The following is a 12,976-nucleotide window of genomic DNA, read 5'->3' as shown; positions in this document are numbered from 1 at the left end:
TAATCCCAGCACTTTGGGAGCCAGAGGTGGGTGGATCACGAGGTCAGGAGATCGAGACCAACCTGACCAACATGGTGAAATCCCGTCTCTACTAAAAAGACAAAAAAAAAAATTAGCCAGGTGTGGTGGTGCCTACCTGTAATCCCAGCTACTCAGGAGGCTAAGGCAGGAGAATTGCTTGAATACTGGAGGCGGAGGTTGCAGTGAGCTGAGATCTCGCCACTGCACTCCAGCCTAGGCGACCAAGTGAGACTCTGTCACAAAAAAAAAAAAAAAGAATCTGTGCCTTCAGGAGAGGTGAAACATCTCGTCCAGGGTCACAAGGCTAGGAAGTGAACCCCAGTTCTGACTCCAGTATCCTCTCACTAATGCACCACAACCTTCCATGATTATAAACACATTGCCCAAGATTATCAGGCTATAAAACAGACTAGCTAGCTACCACTGATACTACCTCCTAAACAAGTCCCCAAAAGTTTGCTTCACTCCAGACTCCCCTGCTATACCCCATTCCAAGCCACCATTATTTGTGACTTGAATTACTGCAGAGACTAAGTGATCTAGCACTTCCACTCTATCCACCATCCTTACACAAAATAAAATTAAAACTCCCCAGCCTTAGTTACAAATTTTTACATAAAGTGACTTTCTGTTCCTTTTACAAGTCAAGATCATTCTCCCTTTAGGGGCTTTGTATTAGAAATCTCCTCTGCCTAGAATGTTATTTCCCCAGATTTTCCACATGTCATTCTTGCCATTAAGATCTCAGTTTAAATGTCACCTCCTCAGAAAGATTTTCTCTGACCACTCAGGCATTCTCCATCACATCACCCTACTTTAATTTTCTGCACAGCACTTATCACTATCTGACATTTCTTTCTGCATTTGTCTCTCCACACTAGAGCGTAAATAGAACACAATTAGCAAAGACTTTGTCTTGTTCACAGATGTATCCCAACATCTAGTATACGTGCTTTCTAACACACTTAACATTGAACAGATTATATGTTTTGTATGCAATCATCTTTTCAACAGTATTTTATGTAATCTTTTAGAAAATCCTAAGCAACTTCAAATCACACAGCAGGTGCCCAATAAAAAAAAAAAAATTTACTAAAATAATTTCTATAAAAACAATGCCTTCAACACTTCTAATATATACCACAAATATCCCTAACATATCTTCCCAATACACACTCACAGCTGCACAGTTGGGGAGGGGTGGGTAATGGCTCTTCACATATGTAAAGATGATCCACACTTAAGGAGATCACGCCTCTCTTCTAATTCCCAGCCCCAGGGGAAGGTGAGGATCAAGTGCTAAGAGTGCCTTTCCAACCTCATCCGCATGCTTCGGCTACACCGTAGCCTCTGCTAGTCCCTAAAGATGACATATAATTTTCATGTCTCCATGTCTTCACTCGTAACAGGATGCTTGCCTACTCCTATTCCCCTTCTTACCCAGTTTTATATACCTAGAAATCTGGTACTCCTCCTTCAAAGACCAGCTTAAATGTTCCCACCTCGGTAAAGCCCATCCTGATCAACCCCAACCTCATGTTACTGAATAAACTTAGTCGGTTTATTTTTTTTTTTTTTTTTCAGACAGTCTTGCTCTATCACCCAGGCTGGAGTGCAGTGATGCGATCTCAACTCACTGCAACCTCCATCTCCCAGGTTCAAGCAATTCTCATGCCTCAGCCTCCCAAGAAGCTGGGATTATGGGCATGTGCCACCATGCCCAGCTAATTTTTGTGTTTTTGGTAGAGATGGGGTTTCGCCATGTTGGCCAGGCTGGTCTCCAACTCCTGGCCTCCAACTCCTGGCCTCAAGTGATCTGCCCGCCTCGGCCTCCCAAAATGCTGGGATTACAGGAATGACCCACCACACCAGGCCTTTAACCCCTTCTTTACCACTTCAAAACAAACTTCTAAAATAGTTCTTAGTTTACTGGATTATGATTTGTTTCTAACACTCAACTGTGAAAAACTCAGTATGTCCCTAAACAGTATCTGCATGTAACCATTGCTTATTAATCATTTAGTCAATAAAAAGAAACTTAATATTCTGCTGGTATCAAAAGATAGTATTCCACAAAAAGTTTAGTTAGTTCAGAAAACTGAACTAGTTCCCATTTAAAAATAAACTTTAGCTCCATTAAATACCAAAAAGTGAAGTTAATTACCCACCACAAACAAAAGAGGAAAGGATTTAGAAGTGGTTTAAAAATCACAGAAGTGATGTCTTCAGAATTCCACTCACAAGTGTATTGTTCCAACTTTTACTGTGCAACACTAAGAGAGATCCTTTCCTTCTGCTGCAGAATAGGGATAATTTCTTCATATATCCAGGGAATCCTGCCTTGCAATAAATCAACTTACAGTTGAGAATTACAGTGATGGCCTGCATAACCATGTGTCAATCAAAGACAGACTGTGTATGTGACAGTGGTCCCATAAGGTTATATAACAAAGCTGAAAAATTTGCCTTGTGACGTCAAAGCCATCATAATGTCATGGCACAACACATTCATTACTCACATGTTTGTAGTGATGCTGGTGTAAACAAACCTACTGTGCTGGCAGTCTAGCTATGTGTAACATGTAAAATTATATACAGTACGTAATATCTGATCATGATAGTAAGTATGTTACCAGTTTGTTTACTATACTTTTTATTGTTACTTTACAATGTTACTCCTACTTACTTTAAAAAAAAAAAAAGTCTACTGTAAAGAAGCCCTACGCAGGTCCTTCAGGAGGTATTCTAGAAGGCATTGTTATCATAGATGATAGCTCTACACATGTTATTGCCCCCGAAGACCTTCCAGTGGGACAAGATGTACAGGTGGAAGACAGTGATACTGATGATCCTGACCCTGTATAGGCCTAAGCTAACGTGTGTCCTAGTTATTAACAAAAAAAAGCTTATAAGGTAAGGATCTAAAGAAACAAAATATTTTTGTGCAGCTACACAATGTGTTTGTGTTTTAAGTGTTACTACAAAAGTCTAAAGTTTTTTTAAAAATTAAAAATTTATAAAGTTAAAAAGTTACAATAAGCTAAGATTAATTTATTTTTGAAGAAAAATTTTTAAATAAATTTAGTGTAGCCAAAGTGTTCACTGTCTATAAAATCTACAGTGGTGTATAGCAATGTCCTTGACATTCATTCATCACTCACTGACTCACCCAGAGCAACTTCCCGTTTTGCAAGCTCCATTCATCGTAAGTGCCCTATATAGGTGTACCATTTTCTATCTTTTACACCATATTTCTACTGTGCTTTTTCTATGTTTATGTTTACACTCATGAATACTTATCTTTGTGTGAGAAAAACACCACAGTATTCAATACAGTAACATGCTACACAGCGTTTATGGCCTAGGAACAACAGACTAGAACCCATGGCCTATTGTGTAGTAGGCTATACTATCTAGGTTTTGTCTAAGTAGACTCTATGATGTTCGCACAATGACAAAATCACCTAACAATGCATTGCTCAGAACATTTAAGCAACGCGTGACTGTGCAGTGCTACAACTAAGTGTATCTCAACAAATGATGCAGGGATAACTAGACAGCCACATGCAAAAAAACTGAGTTGGACCTCTGCCTCAAATTATACACAAAGCTCAACTCAAAATGATCAGAGACCTAAATTTGAGAGCTAAAACTAAGAAACTCTTAGAAGAAAACATAAATTGTCATGACCCTGGGTTAGGCAAAAGCACAAGTGACAAAAGAAAACACAGATAACCAGACTTCATCAAATTAAAAACTTTTGTGCTTCAAAGAACACCATAAAGAAGGTGAAAAGACAACCCACAGACAGAAGAAAGTATTTGCAAATATAGGAAGGGAATTGTATCTAGAATACATAAAGAACTCTTGCAAAAAATCACCAACAAAAAGACAAATAACCCAAATGAAAAATGGGCAAAACACTGAAATAAACACCTCTCTAAACAAGATATGCAAATGGCCAAGAAGCACATGAAAAGATGCTCAACATCATTAGTCATTAGGGAAATGCAAATAAAAACTAGGAGATGCCATTCCACTAGAATGACGATTTTAAAAAAAACAGACAATAACAAGTGTTGATTAGGATGTAGAGAAATGGAACATATATTGCTGGCAGAAATGTAAAATGGACAGGGAGCAGTGGCTCATGCCTCTAATTCCAGCACTTTGGGAGGCCGAGGCGGGTGGATCACTTGAGGTCAGGAGTTCGAGACCAGCCTGGTCAACATAATGAAACCTCGTCCTACTAAAAAAATACAACTTAAAAATACAAAAATTAGCCAGGCATGGTGGTGCGTGCCTATAGTCCCAGCTACTCAGGAAGCTGAGACATGAGAATCGCCTGAACCCAGGAGGCGGAGGTTGCAGTGAGCCGAGATCATGCCACTGCACTCCAGCCTAGGCAGACAAAGTGAGATTCTGTCTCAAAAAAAAAAAAGTAAAATGATGCAACCACTTTGGAAAACAGGCAGAAAGTTCCTTAAAGGTTAAACATAATTAGCATACGACCCAGCAATTCCATCTGTAGGTATATACCCAAGAGAACAAAAAACTTACATCCAAACAAAAACTTGTACACAAATGCTCACAGCAGCATAATAGCCAAAAAGTGGAAAAAATTCAAATGCCCATCAATCAATGAATGAATAAACAAAATGCTGCTTATACAACGGAATATTAGCCAGCCACAAAAAGGAATGAAGTACTGACACATACCACAACATAAACCTTGTAAACATTATAAGTGAAAAAAGCCACATAAACGGTCATATATTGTACAATTCCATTCATGACATATCCAGAATAGGCAAATCTAGAGAGACAAAGTAGATTAGTGGTTGCCAGGAGCTGAGGCAAGGGGGAAATGACTCTTTAATGAGTACAGAGTTTCTTTTTGGGGTCATGAAAATGTTCCAGGATTATACAGTGTTGGTAATGGCTGTACAACTCTGTAAGTATACTAAAAACTACTGAATTGTATACTTTAAAGGGGTGAATTTTACGGTATACGAAACATACCTCAATGAAGCTGCCTTTTTTTTTTTTTTTTAAGAAAAAACTGGAAAGATTTGCAACTGATTCCAATTAACACCATGCATTCAAGTATTTTTTATTTATATGAATTAAAACCACCCACATTACGGCCAGGCGCAGAGGCTCAAGCCTGCAGTCCCAGCACTTTGGAAGGCCAAGGCGGGCGGATCACTTGAACTCAGGAGTTTGACACCAGCCTGAGTAACGTACCAAGACCCCATCTGAAACAAAAAAAAGAGACCACCCACATTAAAAATTGACTTGACAAAGCATGAAAAACCAAAACTGTGGTGTGTTAGTTCAGGAGAGGGACAGTTTGCCCTCAATATATGAACAATAAAAATAACAAAAATTCTTTTTTTTGTAAGAGATAGGGTCTTGCTATGTTGCCCAGTTATATGGTTTGGCTCTGTGTCCCCACCCAAATCTCACTGCCAATTGTAATCCCCATGTGTGGAGGGAGGGACCTGGTGGGAAGTGACCGGATCATGGGGGCAGTTTCCCCTATGCTGTTCTTGAGATACTGAGTGAGTTCTCAGGAGATCTGATAGTTTAAAAGCGTGGCACTTCCCTTGCTCACTCTCTCTCTCCTGCCTTGTGAAGAAGGTGCTTTTTTTCTCTTCACCTTCTACCGTAAGTTTCATGAAGCCTCCCCAGTCATGAGAAACTGTGAGTCAATTACACCCCCTTTCTTTATAAATTACCAATCTCAGGTAGTTCTTTTTCTTTTCTTCCGAGGCAGGCTGGAGTGCAGTGGCACGATCTCGGCTCACTGCAACCTCCACCTCCTAGGTTCAAGATTCTCCTGCCTCAACCTCCCAAGCAGCCGGGATTACAGGTGCGCACCACCATGCCCAGCTAATTTTTTTGAATTTTTAGTAGAGACACGGTTTCACCATGTTGGCCAGGTTGGTCTCGAGCTCCTGATCTCGTGATCCACCTGCCTTGGCCTCCCAGAGTGCTGGTATTACAAGTGTGAGCCACAGCGCCTGGCTTCAGCTAGGTTGTTCTTTTTGTTTGTTTTTGAGACAGTCTTGCTCTGTCGCCCAGGGTGGAGTGTAGCTCAGCTCACTGCAATCTCTGCCTCCTAGGTTCAAGCAACTCTCCTGCCTCAGCCTCCCGAGTAGCTGAGACTACCGGCGTGCACCACCATGCCTAGCCAATTTTTGTGTTCTTAGTAGAGACGAGGTTTCACCACCATGCCCAGCCAATTTTTGTGTTTTTAGTAGAGATGAGGTTTCACCATGTTGGCCAGGATGGTCTTGAACTCCTGACCTTGTGATCTACCTGCCTTGGCCTCCTAATGTGCTGGGATCACAGGAGTGAGCCACTGCGCCCGGCTGGTAGTTCTTTATAGCAATGTGAAAACAAACTAATACACCCAGGCTGGACTCGAATTCCTGGGATCAAGCGATCCTCCCACCTGAGCCTCCCACATAGCTGGGACTATAGCCACATGCCACCATGCCTGCGTAGTAGTTTATTTTTTTCATTACTAAAAAATTTAGGGCCAGGCGCAGTGGCTTACCATGGCTAAATACAAAAATTAGCCAGGCAAGGCCAGGCACAGTGGCTCACGCCTGTAATCCCAGCATTTTGGGAGGCAGAGGCGGGCAGATCACGAGGTCAGTTCAAGACTAGCCAGGCCAACACGGTGAAACCCCGCCTCTACTAAAAGATACAAAAAAATGAGCTGGACATGGTGGCACGTGCCTGTAATCCCAGCTACTCAGAAGGCTGAGGCAGGAGAATCGCTTCAAGCCGGGTGGTGGAGGTTGCAGTGAGCCGAGATTGTGCCATTATACTCCAGCCTGGGCGACAGGGAGAGCCTGCGTCTTAAAAAAAAAAAAAAAAAAAAAAAAAAAAAAAAATTAGCCAGGCGTGGTGGCACGCATCTATAGTCTCAGCTACTGGGGAGGCTGAAGTGAGAGGATAGCTTGAGCCTGGGAAGTCAAGGCTGCAGTGAGTTGTGATCATGTCATACACTCCAGCCTGGGCAACAGAGTGAGACCCTATTAAAAATATATATATATATATATATAAAAAATCTGGGCTCAGGGGATCATGCCTATAATCCCAGCACTTTGGGAGGCCAAGGCAAGAGGATTGGTTGAGCCCAGGAATTCAAGACCAGCCTGGGGGCAATATAGAGAGACCTTGTCTCTACAAAAAAATTTTTTAAGAAGCCAGGCACAATGGTACACACCTACAGTTCCAGCTACTTGGGAGGCTAAGGTGGGAGGACAGTTTGTTGAGCCATGATCAGCACTGCACTCCAGCCTGGGAGACAGAGCAAGACCCTGTCTCAAAAAAAATTTTTTTTTAATTTAAATCACTAGGCAGCAGAAAAAATATCAACTTTATATTCAATTTACCTGGCCAACCCCCATTTTAAAATTCAAACTTATGGCTCTTGACAAAAACTTCATGGAATTAACCAAAATACCACCCTCCCAAAAAGCAAAGAATGCTTACAGATCCAGATTTTTCAGGTAGTGAAATCACTGGTATAATTCTATGAAAATACCTTTTACAAATCTAGTAGCCGAAGTAAAAATGCCTACTATTTCTGAAAAGTTTATGAACAGTCATTTTAACTTCAATGATGCTAAAAGGTTTCTGACACTTGAAAAAAAATAGTTTTTATATACTTTCTAAAAATGAATTTCAAGGGGAAAAATATTTTATTGAACTGGAGAAAGAGAACAGGTTTTCACATAGATGCAGTAGGTAAGTCAAGATGGTTTAGTGCCAAGAGACTGCATACCCATAAAACACCAGTATCTCCTACTCATAAAACACAACACACACGCCTATTTTCCAAATGCATCAGCATTCACCTATGTACTACATAATTACATGTATTATCCTTGGTATACAAAAATTCTGTGGACCAGCTTATTTTTCATCCAAGACAGTTGACAGGTAGCAGTAGTGAATCACATATTCTCCTGTCTCATCTGCCTTATCATCGGTGACACACGCTGCCAACATCTGAGGTTAAGAATACAAACTGAGGCTACAGATTATTTTCTCCTTCCCATGATGCTAAATGTTACCTCCATACAATACGGAATGACCAAACTTAGCATCCAAGACCCAAGTAACTGCTCCAGACCCAAACCTGAAGTAAACCAGTGAAACATGATATTTAATTTTTATTTTAATAATATGACACAAACACTATCAAAATGCTGAACATCCTCTACAGGGCAAAGAAGTATGCTCATAATAGATATAAACATACCAACCAAATTTTTAAAGAGACGCCATAATTTCAGGTATTTGTCTCATAAACCATAAAGTCCCAGAAACACCAATACTTACTACAGTACAAACTGCATATCCTAGAATACCTCTATAACCAAAAATACTTCGTCAGACCATGTATTCATATTTTCAGTGCTGAATATATGGTCTCCATAGATAGATACACGGTATATAGAGTTATACCCATTTGACAGAAGTCTTAAAAAACTACTTGGGAAGCAAAATAGAAACATAAAAAGATAAACTGAAATCAAGGCTAGCATACTCTAAGAAAAAAAAGTCTCACACAAGAGAAGACTGAATAGATCCCTTGGGTTAAAGTAGTCAAAAAAGGCTTCTCTAGAGACAGGACCTCTCTTGGCCCAGAACATTGTCTCCATGAATACAAGCAGAAGAGGATTTCAAACAGAAAGAATGGCATAAAGAAAGGCCAAGAGGAGGGACTTCATAGGAACAATAAGCAAGTTAGTGTGGCTAGAGTTAGGGATTCACAAATAAATTAGAGTTAGGACTGAAGAATGGATCAGTGCCAGACTACAGAGAAGCTTGAACTTTATTTTGCCCGTATAAAGGAGTTTTCTGTAAGTCTTTATGTTGTGATATGAGGAGGTAAGAGTGTTCAAATGTGCAAGTATTTACCCAAAGCATAAGTGTAGCACAAATATTCCAAATCGAATACTAAATCAATGAGAGGATAAGTATCCAAAGCCCAGACACAAGAGATTATTATTGGAAAGGAAGAGGCAAGCAGCAATGCCCAAAAAACAAAACTGAACCGAATCAGGCCGAGTGCGGTGGCTCACGCCTGTAATCCCAGCCTCTGGGAGGCCGAGGCAGGCAGACGATCATCTGAGGTCAGGAGTTCGAGACCAGCCTAGCCAACATGGTGAAACCCTGTCTCTACTAAAAATACAAAAATTAGCCGGGCGTGGTGGCACGCGCCTATAATCCCAGCAGGTACTCGAGAGACCGAGGCAGAAGAATCGCTTGAACCCGAGAGGCGGAGGTTGTAGTAAACCGAGATCACGCCACGGCACTCCAGCCTGGGCAAGAGAGTGATGAGACTTAGGTCTCAAAAAAAAAAAAAGCGGGGGCCGGGCGCGGTGGCTCATGCCTGTAATCCCAGCACTTTGGGAGGCCGAGGCGGGCGGATCACAAGGTCAGGAGATCAAGACCATCCTGGCTAACACGGTGAAACCCGGTCTCTACTAAAAATACAAAAAATTAGCCGGGCGTGGTGGCGGGCGCCTGTAGTCCCAGCTACTTGGGAGGATGAGGCAGGAGAATGGCGTGAACTCGGGAGGCGGAGCTTGCAGTGAGCGGAAATCGCGCCACTGCACTTCAGCCTGGGTGACAGAGCGAGACTCCATCTCAAAAAAAAAAAAAAGAAGAAGAAGGAGGAGGGAAAAAAAAACCCTGAACCAAATTAATAGTGGTCTACTTTTGTTTTGTTTTGAAATGGAGTCCCGCTCTGTTGCCCAGGCTGGAGTGCAGTGGCTGGATCTCGGCTCACAGCAACCTCCGCCTCCGGGGTTCAAGAGATTCTCTTGCCTCAGCCTCGTGAGTAGCCGGGATTACATGCACACGCCACCATGCCCGGCAAACTTTCTTGTATTTTTAGTAGAGACGAGGTTTCACCATGTTGGCCAGTCTGGTCTCGAACTACTGACCTCAGGCGATCCGCCCGCCTCAACCTCCCAAAGTGCTGGGATTATAGGCATGAGTCACCGGCCTGGCCAGTGGTCTACTTTTGTAATTCAGATTTAAAGTTTACATTTATTATAAAGCACATGGACAAGCTCTCACTGTATCAACTACACATATGAAGCAATTTGCCTCATATATTGTACGACCAGATCATGAGTTCCAAAACTATGTTAATCCTCAGACTTTAAATGTGACATGCCATAACCCCTATCAGTGTACAGACAGGGATCAAGGCCATGAGCTTAAAATACATTACCATGAATGAGTTCATCATACCCAAGCACATTTCAAGAGTAAATAAATGGGTGTCCCAATGCTCTGAGGCATTAATAAAAGATATTGAAACAGCAACAGAAATAAAATCCCTCGTGACATTCAGATAACATCCTCCTCCAAAGAGCAAAATGTGTCATTACTGTCCTACTACCTCGTAAACCCCCAACAGCCCAATAAAAACAATGTTATAAAATTTTAGTATAAAGAGACTGACTATCTTTAGAGCCAAAAGTCAAGAGGATTCTAAATTTTTTTAGAATTACCTTATTTAATTCAAAATAATAACAAGGAGACAAGATCCAGCTTTATTTCTCCCATAGTTCAGATGACTTTCCCAAGAGCCTTGGCACAAGCCAAGATCAAAATTCCTTATGGTTTCCCCTGGCTTATGGTTTGTACACTGAGTCATCCATGTTTGACCAAAACAGGGGTACTGCTGGATGCTGCACAAGTGATAAAAGAAGTTAACTAAAACACACAGGTAAAGAAATCACTCATTATATAATAGGTCCCAGAGTTAAAGATTTCTCTCATGCCAAGCGCGGTGGCACACGCCTATAATCCAGGACTTTGGGAGGCCGAGACAGGCAGATCACCTGAGGTCAGGAGTTCGTGACCAGCCTGACCAGCCTGACCAACATGGAGAAACCCCATCTCTACTAAAAATACAAAATTAGCCGGGCGTGGTGGCGCATGCCTGTAGTCCCAACTACTCGGGAGGCAGAGGCAGGAGAATCGCTTGAACCTGGGAGGCGGAGGTTGCGGTGAGCCGAGATAGCGCCACTGCACTCCAGCCTGTGTGCAGTGAAACTCCGTCTCAAAAACAAAAAAAAATTATCTCCAATTGTGCTCCTAAAACGGTATTTTTGCACATTAGATTTATTAACATCATCATAAACACGGTGAAACCAAAATACTGGTAAGATGGGGCGGCGCTCAGAAAAGGGTAATCAACTGACTGAAAGACAAAATTCTCAGCAAGAGAGTTTCAAAACACCAGTGTATCTCAAAGATAATGGGCCGGTTCAAACTTCCAGGCTTAACCTAAACTGCCTGTCCCTTGCGCTTAATGCCAGCATTCACTACAGTTCTTTTGTCTGTGAAATGACCCGCACCAAACCACAGCAGAGAAAAAGCAGAGCCTTGCACTGAACACTCGTTACTGCGAGCAGGAGGAATAGACGAATCTTTCCACTAGCTCCAGCTCCTCCTCCCCACCCGCCTCGTCGTCCCCCACCTTTATTTTCCTAGAAATGGCAACTGGAGGCCACCGCAGGAGGTGGAAAGCAAGCGGCCGAGGGACTGAAATACAAGTTTGGAGACACCAGAACCAACTTGTGGCGATGGACCCAACTGTTTACGGCCTATTACGGAGTGGGAGCGAAACCCCACTCGCCGACCCGTCTCCCGCAGGAAAAGAAGTTGTGGGGAAATCTGGCGGAAGAACGGCGGCGGGACCGGCACCGCGTCCAGCCACGGGCGGCCGGCGGTCGGTAAACAAGCTGGGCGGACCCGCCCTCCCACAGCCCCCGGGCCGTCCCCGCACCCGGAGCGCCCAAGATGGAAGCGCCGACAGCGGCGGCCCGGGCCCCTGCTCTCCCCGCGCCTGCAACGCGGTCGCCCCTGGGGCGCCGAGCGGGCGGACAGCCCGGGAGGCCCGGCAACCTGGGCGCCGCCTGGAAGCAAGGGGCCCGACAGGCCGCGGTAGGGCGCCCCCCGGGGCCCGGTTACCTGGCGGCGGCGGCTCCTCCTCCAGCTCCTGCTCCTCCTCCCCGTCCGACGGGCGCTTGGCGGCGGCGGCGGCGGCGGCGGCGGCGACTCCCCGCGCTGCCCGCGGCGACGAGTCGAGCCCGGCCCCTCTCCGCCTCCCTCCGCGCCGCCGCCCGCCCCGCTGCTGCCGCCTCCGCCCTCTCCCCTCAGTCAGGACATGGTCTCCGAGGGTCCGCGCGCGGCTCCCGGCTGCCGGAGGCCGGGGTAGAAGGGTGGAGAGGAGGCGCGGAGGCTGGGGAGCCCCGGGGGGCGGGGGCAGTGAAACGTGGGAGGCAGCCGCGGGCGCTGCGGACCCCTAATGGCGGCGGCCTAGGGATCCGGAGCCAAATAAACCCCGCGGCGAGCGGCACAACGTCAAGGCCAGACCCCGCCGCTTGCCGCCCTGTCATTGGCCCCGAGGCCGCCGCCGGCGCAGCCAATGAGCGACCGCCTCTTTCCGGGCTCAGGAGGCGGGTCGAAACGGGGTGACGTCAGCCGGCGCGCGGCCCCGATTGTGAGTCGGCGGCGCGCGTCGGCCCCGTTCCCGTTCCTTTCCGCTGCCGACTGCGGTCTTGAGGGTGCCGGACCGCTGCGGGGTGCGTGGCGCTCGGGGGCGCGGGCTGACGGCTGCCTGGAGGGCGTCCTCGGCGGTGTCTGGACGCGCGCTTTGCCTCTTCTCTGCGACAGATGCGCCAGAGTTTTAAGTTAACCCCCAGGTCTCACGTATCCTAAGTGATGTACCTATAAACTAGATGCTGCTTTACTTTTTCTAAGGGACTTTGAAGCTCTTCGTAAAACACCAGGGAAGACAAAGCTCTAGGTGCTTTGTGATGGTTTGATTTTTTAAATTTACGTTTTGCAGTGTCCGATTCTTACCCCTGCCTTTGCTGGGGTATCCATGTATATGGATGTGTGT

At 44.8% G+C, this 12,976-nt stretch overlaps 1 protein-coding gene across 4 annotated transcripts in view; it reads right to left on the bottom strand.

Annotated features, from left to right (window-relative positions):
- The window catches only part of ZRANB1 (zinc finger RANBP2-type containing 1), a 69,573-nt gene extending 57,137 nt beyond the window's left edge, over nt 1-12,436 (bottom strand). For 2 of the 4 annotated variants that reach the window (XM_054437186.2, XM_054437188.2), the window contains exon 1: nt 12,043-12,436. The gene's annotated coding sequence lies outside the window, so the exon portion shown is untranslated. The remainder of the gene's footprint in view (nt 1-12,042) is intronic. The other 2 variants (XM_063670373.1, XM_054437189.2) reach the window with 1 other exon arrangement.
- Nucleotides 12,437-12,976: the final 540 nt, after the last annotated feature.

The sequence above is a fragment of the Pongo pygmaeus genome, chromosome 8, assembly GCF_028885625.2.
Source record: "Pongo pygmaeus isolate AG05252 chromosome 8, NHGRI_mPonPyg2-v2.0_pri, whole genome shotgun sequence".
NCBI lineage: Eukaryota > Metazoa > Chordata > Mammalia > Primates > Hominidae > Pongo > Pongo pygmaeus.
The sequence above is the reverse complement of the archived record's forward strand: the minus strand, read 5'-3'. Positions and strand labels throughout refer to the sequence as shown.